We start from the raw sequence: 15,386 nt of genomic DNA on the forward strand, positions 1-15,386 counted from the left end.
TTCCAGAAAGTGCTCATCTTCGTCTAAACGGTTGAAAATGTAAACGGCGAATTCCTCTCGTTGTGGTTTGTCGTGAGGCATAATTTTCTGGAAAATTTGCACTTTGTAAAGTATAATGTTTCAATCTTTTGCGAACTACACTGTGCAGTTTTTCTCGCGGTATTTGCAATTGCAAACCAGGCGGATATATTTTGTAGGACTTCGAGTAAACACTTCCTGAATTTCCGAAACTTTATCTGCAGATACACTACGCCTACCTGCTCCTTTCTGGTGCAGCGAACTGCCGGTTTCTTGAGACTGTTTCATCGCCTCATCTCAGTGCTTGCTAGGATGGATCAAGGCTGCCAAGCGCATGAGAAAAAACGCCTTTTTTTAAAACGCCTCCTGCGTTCTTTTTCTTTAATTTTGAATTTTTGGTTAAGGGGGCATATCACCCTCTGCCCACCCCTGAATATGCCCCTCTGTCAGTTTTGGGTGTGTGTTAAGCTCCAAAGAAACTGAGTCTATGAAGTATCGGTCTGTAACAGTCTGTTTTTTGAAAGATTTGCTGTTTGTTGGAAGGAAAACCCGTGATATAAGGCCCTCACGGTACAGTGGATACCATCACCTTTCCCCTCACCACGTGGAAAATTTTCCAGGTTCGAATTCCGTTAATAACGCAAAGAATTTGCGGTTTTTCAGAACATGGCAGAGTTAGTTGGTCTCAGAAGAGGGCTGCATGGTTTTATTCCTGAAGACTCTGGTTTTACATCTAAGAAATAGGAAAATTGACCACAGAATGAACAAAATTTAGAGGCACAGTATACTCTCGCCTCATAGCCTTAGCTGCTTTGGTACCTTTAACGAGTGACTAGTACAGAAGTGTCTACTCGAAAGACTTAGACCAGGATAAGGAAATTGTTGAATTTAAAGGCTTAGTGGAAAGTTGAAATACGTGGATACCATTTTCTGTTCTGACAGTGGTATTTAAAACGATAAATTGATGCGAACTGCTTCTATACCCGGATTTAACCACAGAGAGAAGTGTCCAGACAGAGAAATCGTCAGTCATCTTTTTGAAGAACTAATAAGTTGGGATCGTGAACCAAATTCGCGAAATCCAAAGATTCTTCTCATGATCGATAATTGTCCTACTCTCCTAATACCACAGGAAGCAAATTAAGAAATACTGCATTCATTTATCTTCTTCCGGATACCGCCAGTCCCCTTCATCTGATAGAGCAAGGTGTGATTAAAAGATTGAAATGCCATTACCGTAAATTGATTCTCTTGAGAATGGGAGAACGCATTTAAAAAGAGGAAGGGACTAACATGTCTTTGCACGCTCTCAGAATTTTGGGAGAAAAGCTCTGGAGACCGATTAAAATGAGCACGATTAAAAATGCTTTAATCTTGATGGTTTTACTAAAACGAAATTCTTACATTTAAGCAATGAAGTCCCGTTGAGCTTGGTAGAAATGAACGTGGAGGGTTTCATAAACTGCGAAGGCAGAACACTTGTCCAAAAATCGATGAAGTTGTAAGCTTCAACTGATCTTGATATCGTGAGGGAGTTCTTGGCTCGATAACAAGATCTGCTTGAGTCGAGCATGAGAACACATCAACAAACCGATTTCCGCTCTTAAAGCTAATATCACACAAGAGGATGCTGAAAAGTTACATCCTCATGACGTAGCTTACAATAAAACAGCAGTCCATCCCTTTTGTGCGCCAATGAAATGATATGGTAGATAAAAATAACCTTTCTGATTACAGTTCTGCCCACAGTAAATCCATCTGCATAATCTTTTCTCTGTACAGTAGTGGCCTAGATGCTCTGATACACATCTGGAACATTTTAGCCTCAATCTCAACCAAAATGAATCCGAAATTATGGTATTTTCTTTCGAGCAAATTCCAATAGCAGTAAGTCCCGTTGAAACGCTCATTTGGGATTCTTCAATACCTACTGAGGCCTGTTCACATAGGCGTTAGGGTCCTCCTTCTGCTGCACATCAAGAATATTCAACATCAGTCGGATATTGTAGCGTCCCACCAATTCTGTATGCTGTCGAAATTTGGGCATCAGCTGACTCTGTGTAGAAACCACTCTTTTGCTTGTGAATATTGGACCTAGAAGTGGTTGATCTATAAATATGACCTTCCTCCTCTGCTGAGAACAACTCCAAGAATAAACTTTGTCAACTGGTAGTCAAACGGAGGCTTTGCTGTTAAATAGAACCAGAGAATGTGTTTAAAGTTCAACTCATCTTGTTCTATTGTATTCGATTCCTTAACATATTGATTCAATCGCAGACAAATCGGCAAAGCAGCTTTCATTAATTATCGTTCGAGACCCTTAGCCCTTGACCTAAAACGAAACTGGAATGTACGTGTAGCGCTCGCAATTTTCGTGGCATACTTAACCATTGGAGCAAAACCTAACACCGATTTTTCAGTGGAATGTTCACCCCAGGCTGAATTTGCGTCATCGCAACTTCAAAACAATGATAGATTATCCGGGGAATGTCTTGGTGAGCGTGCGACAAACGTTCTGCCAAAACTTACCACAGGGAGCTAACTAGGTCTCATTGTGCTCGCAGAAAAAATGTGTCACTGCCGAGACTTTTTTTGGAGCTCACAAAAGCTCGCGACTGTAAGTGATTTATGAATTGTCCCACCGTATTGTAATGAAAAGTCTTTTAGCATGCCCTTGTGGCTGCTGAGGACGATGCTAAGGTTGATTGTTGTATTAATCATGCCACATGATTTTCTGGAGGAAAAATCCTCTTTGAATCTCGAGTAATGGCTGAGGTAAAGTTTTACTGACCCGGAATTCTTAATTGCAAAAATTTCACGCTTCTTTATGGATGCTACTAACCGCTAATTTCAATTTAAGTTCTTTTTTTTTTAAATTTATCTTGAAATACGTGGATTTTTTTCACAGGTTGTTGTAGAAGTATGGTTTTAGGAGCATTAGGGACTAAGGGCATATTTCTCTCTGTATCTTGTCTGTAAGTTGCGTGTGTTCTGTGATCGATTGTTTCTTTGCTGGATGAAAAATCCGAGATCTCGGGATGAAAAACCATTCTATCCACTCTTGAGACTGAATAACTCAGCCACGTTTTGTTAATGTTGGCCCTGAACAAATAAACAGCGCTTTGTTAAATAAACGTCTTAAATAAAAAAGTTCTGTAATGAACCCATAATGCAGTTCCTTCCAACCGGCCAAAAATTGATCAAGCCTTACCTGGATAAGCTTAACATGAAAATTATTTTTTAATTGCAACGGTTAATGGAATTCTATTAATTGTAATTAATAGTGTTTTGAGCTGCATTTGATGTAACAATAAAATATTTCAATATTTCTTAAAATTTTAAATTACGTATGTTGTATCATAATATTTAACAAGAAATAATAAATCCAATTTAATTGAAAAAGCGTACAACTATTCCTTGATTAAATTAATGGAATTCACAAAACATTGGCAAATGGAATTACAAAACACTGAAAATGAATAAGTTTAAAATATTTTGGTGTATTAAATTGCACAGAATAAGTGTTTTTATAATTTAGTATTATCAATACACAATACTAAAAATAAAATTATTGTTAATGATACAAATACATGATAAAAGAGGAAATCTTTTAAAAATTGAAATAAAGTAGTAGTAGTGGCGGCATCTGATGCAAGAAAGCAAATGTATGAGCTTATGCAGCATCAGCCAAAAAAAAAAAAAAAAAAAAATTCATACAACCATTCCTTACAAATGCCTGTCCAGTTCCTCCTTAAATTTATTCAACCTATCAACTTCCACAACGACAGATGGAAGTTTGTTCCAGCAATTAACCACCCGCTGGCTAAAGGCAAATTTCCGCACATCTATTCTGCATCTGTCTTTTCTTAATTTGAATTTATGCCCCCTTAGGTTCGTAATCTGAACAAGTGGAAGGATCCCATCAGAATTCAGCGTGCTCAACCCATTCAAGGCCTTACACCTCAATCAGATCACCGTGCAGGTGCCTAGTCTCCAGCCACTATTTAAAAGGAAATGATAGCATTGAATACTGTTGCAACTGAAAATAATTATATTTAAATATACAAAACAACAGTGGACCTAACACCGAACCCTGTGGAACACCACTAATAACATTAGGGAAGTAATTACAGACCAGTTAGTTTAACTTCTGTTCCGGGTAAAATAATGGAGTCGCTGGTTAAAGATGCATTGCAGGATCATCTAGACAAGACTGCAGCAATAATTCAGACACAGAATGGGTTTGTTAAGGGAAAGTCTTGTCTGACAAATTTGATTGGTTATTATGATGTGGTTACAAAGGAACTGGATGCAAAAAATAATTTTGATATCATATATTTGGATTTCAGGAAAGCTTTTGACACTGTTGCGCATGGAAGACTACTGTACAAATTGGAGCAGAATGGTATTGAGGGTAAGTTGCTACAATGGATAAAAGGATGGTTGAGTGGGAGAAGACAGAGGGTGGTAATCAATGGGTGCTGCTCTTCTTGAACTAATGTTATTAGTGGAGTCCCACAGGGTCCAGTATTGTTTTCTGTATTTATAAATGATATTGATGATGGTATATCAGGCTTAATGTTGAAGTTTGCAGATGATACAAAGGTTGGCAGGGTTGTTAATGACAGTAATGTCAGTGTGCCAGTGTGCTACTGCAACAGGATCTAGAAAATTTGGGCAGATGGGCTAAGAAGTGGCAACTGAAGTTTAACCTTGACAAATGCAAAGTACTGCATATGGGTAGAAGTAACCCCAGAGAAACGTACCAACTGTGTGGTACTACACTTAAGGTGGTAGAAAATGAAAAAGACCTGGGAGTAATTGTGCAGTCAGATATGAAGTTTTCTGAGCAATGCAGACAGGCTACCAGGGCAGGTCATGGGGTTTTGTCAATGATATATAGGAATTTTGCTAGCAGGGAAAAGGAGGTGATTGTCCCTCTGTATAAGGCAATGGTCAGGCCGCGCCTTGAGTACTGCGTACAGGTCTGGAGGCCTCATTTTAGGAAGGATGTAGATTTACTTGAGCTTGTACAGAGAAGGGCAACAAGATTGGTGAGGGGAATGAAGGGATCCTCTTACAGAGAGAGGCTTAAGTTCTGCAAATTGCAGTGGCTGGAGACTAGGCACCTGCGCGGTGATCTGATTGAGGTGTATAAGGCCTTGAATGGGTTGAGCACGCTGAATTCTGATGGGATCCTTCCACTTGTTCAGATTACGAACCTAAGGGGGCATAAATTCAAATTAAGAAAAGACAGATGCAGAATAGATGTGCGGAAATTTGCCTTTAGCCAGCGGGTGGTTAATTGCTGGAACAAACTTCCATCTGTCGTTGTGGAAGTTGATAGGTTGAATAAATTTAAGGAGGAACTGGACAGGCATTTGGAGGGAATGGTGGGATTTTTTTTTTTTTTTTTTTTTGGCTGATGCTGCATAAGCTCATACATTTGCTTTCTTGCATCACATGCCACTACTACTACTACTATTAGTCCACGAAGAGCAGCACCCATTGATTACCACCCTCTGTCTTCCCCCACTCAACCATCCTTTTATCCATTGTAACAACTTTCCCTTAATACCATTCTGCTCCAATTTGTACAGTAGTCTTCCATGCGCAGCAGTGTCAAAAGCTTTCCTGAAATCCAAATATATGATATCAAAATTATTTTTTGCATCCAGTTCCTTTGTAACCACATCATAATATCCTATCAAATTTGTCAGACAAGACTTTCCCTTAACAAACCCATGCTGTGTCTGAATTATTACTGCAGTCTTGTCTAGATGATCCTGCAATGCATCTTTCACCAGTGACTCCATTTTTTTATCCGGAAGAGAAGTTAAAGTTAAACTAACTGGTCTGTAATTACTCGTGTCACCCTTCTATACTGTTTTGCGAATTGGGGATACATTTGCACATCTCCAGTCCGTGGGAACCTCCCCCGAGTCCAAGGATGCTCTCATAATTATGGCTAAGGGTTTGCTTAGTTGCTTTGCCGCCTCTTTTGATATAACTGGATAGATCCCATCCACCCCAGGTGCTTTTCTTATGTTTAACTTCAACAATTTCTCCTCCACTTTGCTCTCAGTTATTACAAAAACATTAAGCACACTGCTACAATTTGATAACCTTCTGCCATTTTCAAACCTTACTAATTCCTCATGTGTGAATGTAGATGCAAAATACTCATTCAGTTTGTTTGCTATCTGAGCAGGATCATCAACAGTCGAACCATCGATGTCAAGTGGACCAATCAGATTCATTCCCTTCCTTTTAGAGTTTATATAAGTAAAGAAATTGTTGCTGCTTTTCTTAGCATCTTTTGTCAAGGATTTCTCGTAATCTGCCTTCGCCTGCCTAACCTCCTTTGTGACCTGATTACAGACTAGCTTATATCTGCCATAGGCTTCTGAGTCGCTTGATAATTTATATGCATCCCATGCATTTTTCTTCTCTGTTACGAGGCTCATTAGTTCATTTGACAACCATTTAGGCCTAAACCTTGAACAATATTTCTTAATAAGTATGAAACTTTTAGTAGCATCCACGATTAATTCCTTGAATGCTTCCCACTTAGAATTTACTGTTGGTAACATCATCAGTTGACCCCACTGTACAGAATTTAAAAACTGTCTGAGTGCTGTAGTAACCTTTTCTGAAGCAAAAGCCCTTTCCTTTACCCCTGATGGTAATTATATCTTTAAGTAAACCCCACATCAGTACACTGTGATCACTGCCACCTAGTGGTTCCTTTATCTGCAAATTCTTAATCCATGAATGATCACTGCTGATAACCAGATCAAGAGTATTACCATCTTTTGTAGTGTAGATCTTTTTCAAATGTTTAGTGGGTTTGCAGGTAACCTGTACTTTTAACACAACTCCCGATTTCTGCTAAAAAAATAAAAAGTAGGCATAAAATAAATGAATTTCTTTTAAAAGTACGTCATTTTTCACAAAATTTATGTTAATCAAGCCAAAATGGACAGCGAACAGCTACTAAAGATCTTAATAAAATGTTCCCTCCCCCCTTTTTTTAACCCTTTCATTGAGTATGCGTCATAGAAGTAATTTAACCATACCAAATACTTAACAGTTTTTATAGTTTAGATTTATTAAATATTAAAATATACATTATAAATATTTTCATGAGTAACATTTGGCATTCTCTATTAAAGCAAGTCCATTCTCAAGACTGAACTTAACGTCAAAGAAATAAAAAAAAAAAAAGTAAAGTTCTCTTTATTACAGTGTAATAAATTACAGAGAAAAATATTTTTACCGTTTTGATATATTCGAAATGTTTCTAATGTATTAACATTATTATTAAGGTTACAAATAGATTATAGAACAAAAAATTTGTTTCTAATGTAAATATTTATTTTTCGAAATAATAAATGCGGGTTGCATGAGGGGCTTCTACTCGTAGAATAAAGCAAATTCTTTAGAAACAAATTATCTTTGACGACTTTCCCAAATAAATCAAAGCAAAATGTGCATCAGTTAGCATACATAATTAATCTATACCTTAGAATGGATTAAATATAAATCCGTACTAATGTATATTGAATATATGAAGTCTATAATTTGAATACAAATATTCCCATTACTGCTCTGTACTTTACTTCTTCATGTACATGTACTGTTAGTTCACCAAAAATGTACTGAGTGATTGTGGTGCCATCTACTGAACGAAAGCAAAACTACAATAACATTCACAACTTTTCCGGTATACAGAAATAAAAAAGAGTATTTTTAATAGGAATTTCGCAAAGAAATAAAAAAAATATTAAATTTAAAAATAGCTACAGGAGCTATCTTACAAAAAAAGTGTCTAAATAAAATTGTTTTCTGACTATTAAAAGTAAATAATCAGCTTACATTACACTATTGGATTAATGTATTATATAGTTAACTATTGAATTAATGAAAATGTTGAAATGTTTCTCCACCACGACAATGCTCATTAGCAAATAATACATAAAAGGAATTGTTTTAACGTCACTGACACGTGACACATACCCCATAACGTAATAGTCATTCGTCGTTTTGTAATACTTTAATAATTATAGTAACATTATACATACAGTTGTTTTTAGCTAAGTAATTATTATTTCTAGTGAAAAAGCATTAATTGTTTTTGGTAGAGCTACCTGTGGTAATGGGATGGTGTATAGGAACACTGTAAGATAATTCTGGATGCTCTCACATCCAGGATTAATCTTACAGTGTGTGTGCATGGACCATTCTATACTTTGCCCTGGTATCAGCTGCAATGAAACAGTTACAACGAAGTTGTAACTGTTTCATTGTAGCTGTTACCAGAGCTGTTATAGATCAGGACCATGGAAGGTCGTGATCTATAGAATCCTGCAGTTTCTTCCAGCAAAAAGAAGAAAATGGACTAGAGAACACACGGAGCAATATGGCCTGAGTCACTGATGCTCGTAAAAATCCTACAACAGCTTCAAATTTCAAAGAACTCATTTTGAAGAACTAAGCAATGTTATGGCTCCAGATGACGTCATGAAATTAAGTGTGGTTTTAATATAACGCATGCGTCGTCGTATTGCCAATGACCCAATAATACTCGCATCAGTTTTCATTGTAATGTTAAACCGGAAGTCATATTAAACAAACAGACAAGTTAATTCATTGTATGAGTCTTCTATATAAGCGTATGGAACTTGAAATGTTGGACATTCTCAATTGTTTTGAGATGCCAAGAGATTGAGAACTGAGTTGCATAACTCATTCCACAATCAGTATCTCTGCTTTCTCACACCTGGCTTCGATTATGACGCATGATGAAATTTCGGTTGTATGCCGGGGATGTAAGAATACTTTGAAGGCTATTTTCAATTTGGGAGACTAAGAAAGTGTCTTATTGGAGAGACAGCGAAGTTGTCCCTCCCGAAAGACACATTTGGCCAACAGCAGATTGCATGGTTTTTTCCTCCCGGTACTCGGGTTTTTTGTCCATCAAAGTGACCGCGGAATAAACTCAAGTGCAGGCAAACAGTATACCGGCGCCTGGGAGGCGTTAGTTACTGTGCGCTTACCACAAACACAAAGGAATGTGGAAGTGTCAAAATCTACTATTTTTTCAATTATAAGGAGGCCCTCCAAAACATTTCAGGGGCCTCCCCGATAGAGATAGATAATCTAGGGTGTGATAGATTAAGAAAGAAATCGCATTACAGGCCATGGTTATCACTAGGGATCTACCATGTTTCATGAACTGGCAAAAACCAATTACATGAACCCATAATGCAATTCTTCCGACCTGGCCAGGTATGCTTAATAGATAATAGAGATAGATAATCTATGGGGATTATAGATTAAGAAAGAAATCTCATTACAGGCCATGGTTATCACTATGGATCTACCATGTTTCATGAACTGGCAAAAACCAATTGCATGAACCCATAATGCAATTCTTCCGACCTGGCCAGGTATGCTTAAATCCCTATCTGGGTTAAGCGCTTACCGTGAAAATTATGTTTTTAATTGCAACGGCTAATGGAATTCTATTAATTGTAATTAATAGTGTTTTGAACTGCATTTGATGTAACAATAAATATTTTAATATTTCTTAAAATTTTAAATTATGTATGTTGTATCGTAATATTTAACACGAAATAATAAATCCAATTTAATTGAAATAGCGTACAAATATTCCTCCATTTCCTTAATGGAATTCACAAAACACTCAAAATGAATTAGTTCAAAATATTTTGGTGTATTAAATTGCACTGAATAAGTGGTTTTATAATTTGGTATTGTCAATACACAATACTAAAAATACAATTATTGTTAGTGTTACAAATACATGATAAAACAGAAAATCCTTAAAAAATTGAAATATAGTATGTGTAGATCTTTTTTAAATGTTTAATGGGTTTGCATGTAACCTGTACTTTCAACACAATTCCCGATTTCTGCTAAAAAAATAAAAAGTAGGCATAAAATTAAATGAATTTCTTTTAAAAGTACGTCATTTTTCACAAAATTTATGTTAATCAAGCCAAAATGGACATCGAACTAATAAAGACCTTAATAAAATTCCCACCCACCCCTTTTTTAACCCTTTCAGTGAGTATGCGTCATAGAAGTAATTTAAACATATCAAATACTTAACAGTTTTTATAGTTTAGATTTATTAAATATTAAAATATACATTATAAATATTTTCATGAGTAACATTTGGCATTCTCTATTAAAGCAAGTCCATTCTCAAGACTGAACTCAACGTTAAAGTAAAAAAAAAAAAAAAAACAAGTAAAGTTCTCTTTATTACAGTGTAATAAATTACAGAGAAAAATATATTTATCGTTTTGATATATTCGAAATGTTTCTAATGTATTAACATTATTATTAAGGTTGCAAATAGATTATAGAACAAAAAATTTGTTTCTATTGTAAATATTTATTTTTCAAAATAATAAATGCGAGTTGCATGAGAAGCTCCTACTCGTAGAATAAAAGCAAATTCTTTAGAAACAAATGATCTTTGACAACTTTCCCAAATAAATCAAAGTAAAATGTGCATCAGTGAGCATATATATTTAATCTACACATTAGAATGGATTAAATATAAATCCGTACTAATGTATATTGAATATACATTAGTATTGAATATAAATTAGTACGAACTGGTTACAAAGGCAAGTTTGTTCTCACATGAGAGGGGCATAAATTGTCAATTCATTATCATTGAATAATCTTTGAACCGGATTACAGAACTAAAGCTAAATGCTTTGTACGAGATTTGTGTACTGCAAATATTGGAATGGGTCTAAGAGTACTTATGGGGGAGTATGGTCCTTGAGGCTGTCGTAGACATTCTCAGATATGCCACACAAACTGTGCTTGTCACCTGGGAGTCTAAAACGCTGTTGGAACTGATATTCGGGTGATACTCAAGTCAAGTGGACCCAATTTCGGCGAAGTCTGGACGGTGTGACACCCAAATTCTCTGCTTGCACCTTCACGATGGTGGTACTGTTAGTAATCCTGGATATAACCTCCATGCATAAACACTGTGGGTGACCATCCAGGTATGAACCAACGTAAGCAGGGGTCGAGGTGTGGCGCCCTTTCCACATGGAGGAATGCCGCCCCTCTCTGTTACCGGGCAATACTAGGTGGTAGATGACTCTCATCAATCGGTGCAATACCACCACTTTGCTTATTATAGGCTTGAAGTGGTGGAACCCATGTTTAGTCTCCAGAGCTAAGATCCATTCCCCATCTCTTCCATCAGCAGGTTGACTGATGTCTTTTGAAATTATGAGATTGGGACTATAATATGAAGAATGGGACTATAATATGAAGAAATTAATTGTCCTTTTTTATTCTTTCTTAAAAAATCGAGGAAATTTTTTTTTGTATAATTATATCAACAATTTCTTTGGAAGTGGAAATTCGAATACAAATATCCGCATTACTGCTCTGTACTTTACTTCTTCATGTACATGTACTGTTAGTTCACCAAAATGTACTTAGTGATTGTGGTGCCATCTACTGAACGAAATCAAAATTACAATAACGTTCACAACTTTTCCGGTATGCAGAGAAAAAAAAAGAGTATTTTTAATAGGAATTTCGCAAAGAAATAAAAAAAATATTAAATTTAAAAAGAGCTACAGGAGATCTTACAAAAAAATGTCTAAATAAAATTGTGATGAAAATGTTCAAATGTTTCTCCACCACGACAATGCTCATTAGCAAATAATACATAAAAGGAATTGTTTTAACATCATTGACACGTGACACATACCCCATAACGTAATAGTCATTCGTCGTTTTGTAATACTTTAATAATTTCCTCCTCGAATTTTAACAAACATTTTAAAACTACATACAGTTCACGCATCCTTTCGTGATTTTATAAAATAAGCAGGTATCAACACGTAACTCACATCATAGTATGCAGTCAACATTTTTGTAATGTACTTCACTTATTTCTTTATGAATTTTAATAACAGTTGAAAAATAAAACGCATTTCACGCTCCTGCTGTGATTAATATAATAAATAAATAATTATTCACGATTTATACGTTTAGAAACAAAGACTGTTTTTCAGAATCAGAATGGTATCCAAGGTGATTTGAGGGAATTATATATTTATAATAAAATTCTTAGTATTAAAAAGCTGTGAAATACTTAATGTAAGAAAATTTTTCACATCCTAAAAGTATTCACTGCCAGGATTGCAACCAAAATTTGCCTGATCTCTTATGAACATTCGTTGCCCGGATTAAAGAGAGGTCTGCGTATCTGACCTTGTACCAATGAATTGCTAACAGGGGTCGCAATGACGTCTGAGGATCGAAAAACATTTCTATTAAGTAATATTATAGAGGAAGTCGTCGTGATTTGTCGCCCCCCCCCCCTTTCGTCCTATTTTTAATTTGTCACGTTTATCTGATACGTACTTATCATGGTCTGTAATAGCTCACATCATATTCCTGATTTCCTCATTTTTAACTTTATCTCTGTGTTATATTAGTTATTTTCCTCAGTGTTTCCATTTATTTGTTTTATGTTTTTACCTCTTGTCTCAGCTGCATGCTTTATTATAAGTCTTACTCTCATTATATGTATTTTAAACTTTAACATACCGATTGATGTTTGGATTCTCCCTAATTATATTATCCCTCCCTCGATATTCTACTCGCTTTCAATGCTTGTTTTACTTCTCCATGAGTTATTCCTGAACTATTTGTCTGTATTCGTAGGTACTTAAATTTCATTATTTATTCTATCATTTTCCCCTTTTAATATACATCTGAGTGATTATTTTGCTATCGTTAGGCTCTTTGTTTTCCCCATGGATATCTGTTGTTTTTTTTTTTTTTTTTTGCAAATTGTTTTCATTATCTGTCATTAGCACAACATCATAGCAGATTATATTTAATTTTGTAATTTTTATTCTAGTTCCTTTATTTATTCGATTTACTTCATTAATGAATTCATCCATTATCAAGCTGAAGGGATTTGGACTCAGTGTGTTTCCTTATATTATTCCTTTTGTGGTAGTAGTCTTTACTAGCAAATATTCGATAAATCATCGATAACCATGGGCCTTCCAAGAATTGAGATAAGGGAGATGTACGAGGGGCGTTCAATAAACTATCAACCTACCTATGAAGGAAATGAGATAAAGGCAAAAATCTGTTTTTATTTTTCAATGTAACTACCCTGAACTTCAATACACTTGTTCCATTTTGTTGCCAAATACCGGACAAATAAAATTCTGCCTTGTTCATCAAAGAACGCAGAAAAAGCAGTCAGTTCATTATCATCAGCAAAGCGACGTCCACTTACGTTTTCCTTGAGGAGTCGAAATAGGAAATAGTGACTGGGGGCCAGATCCGGACTGAAAGGTGTATGGGTAAGTTCTGTAAAGCCATAATCTCTCAAAGCAGCAGCAACAGTATGTGACCTGTGTACTGGTGCATTGTCGTGAAGAAGCACCACACGTCTGGAAAGTTTTCCACAGCGTTTTTCCTTTATGATTTCCTTTAGGTTGTACAATAAGGATGCACATGACTCGCCAGTGACTGTCTGCTTGTGTTCCAAGTAGTGAATATATAAAATTCCCTCAGCATCCCAAAAATGGTGGCCATAATCTTGCTAACGGAAGGTTTTGTCCGAAATTTTTGGGTACGGAAGACCCATTGTGCTTCCATTGCATTGAATCTTGCTTGGTCTCAGGATCCCAGTGATGAATCCATATTTCATCATTCTTGAGATGAAAGTTTCAGGAACCCTTCCATAAAGCTCTAAATTCTCCTCACAACACTGTGCTCTGAATTGTTGCTGCTGCACAGGGGTCAGAAATCTGGGGACCCACCTTGCACTGACTTTAGTCATCCCCAAATGTTCATGAAGGATGGTTATAACTGCTCCTTCAGATATGTCACATTCCCTAGAGATTTGGGACACCTTTAAATATCTGTCATTCAACACATGGGTTTCCACAACTTTGCAAGTTTCTGGAGTGGTCGCTCTCACAGGCCTTCCTGGACGTGGATCATCTTCGATGGACTCTACCCCACTTGAATTGTTTTGACCAGAATTTCACAGCCACCATCCACAACCACCATGCTTACATGAATGGCCTCTGGCCAATTTCCTTCTTTTCCGAAAAACTTGATGACTGAACAATCTTCAATTTCAGCAAATCCATAGTTTGATACAGGCGTCTTCCTTCTTTCTTTTACAGCAGTACAACCTAAAAACATATGAGATCAAAACGATTCTAGTTGAGATATGTAGGGTTGAGATATCTCAATCTCCCCCCCCCCCCCCCACTAAGCGAAAACCATGCAGATCTGGTGATAGTTGTTGTTGTTAAGTTTTTAGGAGCATCGGCGACTAAGGCCATGTTGCTCTGTGTTTATTGTTTGTAAACTGCGTGTGTTCTGAGATTGATTTTCCGTTTGCTGGTCAAAGAACCCGAGTGTCCGGGAGAACCATGTGCTACCCTCGCCTGAGACCGACTAACTCAGTCAAGTTGTGAAAAAGATCCATAAAACTTCTCTCCTCATGGACGGGATTCCAACTCAGGTGTCTTCCACCCAGTGTGGGTAAGAACAGCGATCCTACCTACTGTGCTACCCACGAGGGTATCTGATGATAGAATGGGGTTAATATAGAACGACAATTTATTTTGAATGATAGAGTCGAATGTATCGATAGAGTTGAATGACACTGTTTAAGAGTGTGATAGGCCTGTAGTTTGGAACTTCGAACTTAGGACCCTTTTTATATATGGGTTAACAAATGCTCGCTTAAGATGACTGGGATATTTAGCTTCCTCTAATGATTTAATGAAAATTTAACCAAAGATGATCTAAAGGGGAGAACAGGTCTTCCAGAAGATCAAAGCGATTTGGTCCGAACCCCCAGAATGGTTATTTTTTAAATTCGATAATACGTTTGAGATGTCGCGTTCATTAATAGTGAATTTAGGCTTTGAAGAGTATACTATAATCGAAATTAATTTTAAGTTTAGTGGTACCCCAAGAGGTATCTCTAGACGGTTTCCAAGTGGTACCGGTGACACATCAGTACCTTGCATTGCATTGTTCTCTCGCTCTTAACTTTAGCCTTCGGTGGACTCCAGCAGCAATAATAGCGTATTACTGTTTGTCATTAACGAGAGCATTAGCATTAGTAGAGGTTATGCACAGTAGTGCGCTTTTTCAGTATTTTAAAGGTATTTTATATTTTACAGAATTTAAAATGTGTTTTTATTAGAATTTTCATTTGCTGAAACTTGAATAATGCCAGTTTTTCTATAGTATATGAAAAATAACATACCTGAATAAATTTTGACATTTTATAATGCTTTGGAATT

The sequence above is a fragment of the Mastigoproctus giganteus genome, chromosome 14, assembly GCF_048544385.1.
Source record: "Mastigoproctus giganteus isolate SK-2022 chromosome 14, ASM4854438v1, whole genome shotgun sequence".
In the NCBI taxonomy this organism is placed as follows: Eukaryota; Metazoa; Arthropoda; class Arachnida; order Uropygi; family Thelyphonidae; genus Mastigoproctus; species Mastigoproctus giganteus.